Here is a 2,545-nt window from a genome sequence, read left to right as displayed (position 1 = left end):
TAATAAAAATTAATTTTAATTATAACAAATTTTACAAAATTAAATTTTATTAAGATGAAATTCATTTGAATAAACTAAACTAAATAACCTCTTACTTAAGCTAGAGCAGAAATTAGAGTATTAGACTAGCTGCTCACATTCACAGCTTTTTTTTATCAACAGAATAAATTTATTAAAAAAATTTTTGTCTTGGTGTAGCAGTGGTCAAATTAAGTGTAGAGGGAGAATCTTGTATTTGAATGGGACATAACATGTATTTGAGGGCAGGAGGAGAGGCAATGACATTTGAGAGAGAGATGGGAGAGACTAGCAGAAAGCGAGTTTGCAGAGAAACTGGCAGGGAGGTTGGGTGTGTTTAATGACATGTATGTACTCTCTCTCTTTAAAAGGAAAAGGAAATTCATTTTCTTTTTATTTTTAATCCCATGCATACAGTATAGCACAGTCCTTTGGTCTCTTTCTCTCTCTCAGTTGGGTTGCTATCCATAGCCCACTTTTTTCTGTTGGCCATTTTCTGCAATCTTGCTTTAGATTTTCTTTTGGATTTTCTGTTCTCACTTCAAATTCCAATTAGCTCCTTCCTCGTGCTAAAAAAAATTTTTATTGGGATAAATTTTAAAAATTATTCCTAAAATATAAAAATTATAATAAAATATTTTTAAACTTAAAAATATAAAATTTTTCAATTTTTAAAATTTTACATAACAAGATTTTGTTAATTCTTAATATATAATTTATAAATAATAAATTGATACAATAATATAAAATTTTCTAGTTATTATTTATTTAGCACTTTATTATCCTATATAATTAAAATTTTTTTATATGATCAATATGTAAAAAAAAATTATAATTAATTTTATCATTATCCATATCACTGCTATTATAAATAATATAAATTAATTATTAAAAATTAAAATAATATTATTATATAAAATTTTAAAATATAAAAAAGTTTATATTACGTTTTTTAATTTAAAAATAATTATATTAAGTTATTGAAAGTCAATCATGTTTCTTGTGGACGTTTTATAAAAACTTATAAAAACTTATTTTAAAAGTTCATTTAAGCTTTTTCTTTATATAAAACAAATAAAATAATTATTGAATTTTAAATTAATAACTTTTTGCATTATAAGATATTGATTATGGTTGATTAACAATGAAATATTATAAAAAAAAACTCAATATATAAAATCACAAAATATTATAAAAATGTTAAAAATATATAATATTAATACTTTATAATTAAATTTGACAAAATTTAATATTTTATAATTAGTAAAAATTATATTATTATTATTAATACGATAAAGAAAACATATCTCTAAATAAGTAGTGAAATAATTATCTATCAATTGATTATATATATGATTATATTATTGTCTTGATAAAATTCATTACTAAAAATAATTATTATCAAATTTTAAAATAAATAAAATTTTGAAAATATAATATTTTTTCTCATTTAATTTTAAATTTTATTAAAAATGAGTTTAATAACGTTATAAAAATTAGCCGGCCAATCTTCGTCAAACAAGGATATGCCCTAAAAATGTTCTACATCCTTGTCCAAACAATGAACAAGAATTAGTGATCCATGGCCGATTTAAACATGCTAATCTCATCTTATATAGAGAAAACGACTTAAAATCCCTCAACGCATGGATGACATGTTGGACCTCAAAATATCCAGGAACATTGATACACTAGGCCTCGATGTTTTGTCCGACGAAAGTGTCTCATCGGCGGTGAACGCTATCATATCCAAATGCGGTCGCGTAGATGTATTAATCCATAATGCTGGTGTTGGAAGTACAGGCCCTTTGGCAGAGCTAGACACAGTTCGGAAAGCTTGGGAAATTAACACATTAGGGCAATTAAGGTTGATTCAAAAGGTTGTGCCCTACATGGCATCGCGGGGCAGTGGTAGATACAGGGAGTGTTGCTGGGATGGTGCCTACCGCGTGGGCAGGGTCTTACTGTGCTAGTAAAGCAGCTCTCCATGCCATGTCTGTCTAATACCCTCAGAGTGGAGCTTAGACCATTTGGAATTAATGTGGTGCAAGTGGTTCCTGGTGCCATAAGGTCGAATTTTGGAGAGCTAGGGCTTCTCAAGCTGCCAAAGCAACAAATACTACAGTTTTTGCAAGACATGTAGCTACTAAAGTTTCAAGTCGTAAACCTCCAAAGCAGATTATATTTGGTCATATAACTGGTTTGTTTGCCTTCCTTTCTTGGTCTCCTCTTTGGCTTAGAGATCTTTTCTTTTCCACTCGTTTTAGTGTAAATAAAAGGGTCTAGAGATATATATAGCTTTTGAAAATGTTATTTTTCAGGTTTGTGGAATGTAATTAGAAAGTTACCCATAAGTCAATTATTGACAAGGAAAAAAAAAGCTAATATATCTTAATAATTTAGCAATATAGATCACTAAGGTAGCGATCATAAGTGTCTTTCTTATGTCAATTTCCTTCATGGAAGAATAAATTTGAGGTGCAATAATGTAGACGATTGCTAGACATAAGCTGTTAGAGTAGTCCCT

At 28.0% G+C, this 2,545-nt stretch overlaps 1 pseudogene; it reads left to right on the top strand.

The window, feature by feature from the left end:
• The first annotated feature begins 251 nt into the window (after window positions 1-251).
• Window positions 252-2,304, top strand: LOC131169419 (short-chain dehydrogenase ptmH-like; annotated as a pseudogene).
• Window positions 2,305-2,545: the final 241 nt, after the last annotated feature.

The sequence above is a fragment of the Hevea brasiliensis genome, chromosome 10, assembly GCF_030052815.1.
Source record: "Hevea brasiliensis isolate MT/VB/25A 57/8 chromosome 10, ASM3005281v1, whole genome shotgun sequence".
Classification (NCBI taxonomy): Eukaryota; Viridiplantae; Streptophyta; class Magnoliopsida; order Malpighiales; family Euphorbiaceae; genus Hevea; species Hevea brasiliensis.
This window is presented reverse-complemented; position numbering and strand designations above follow the sequence as displayed.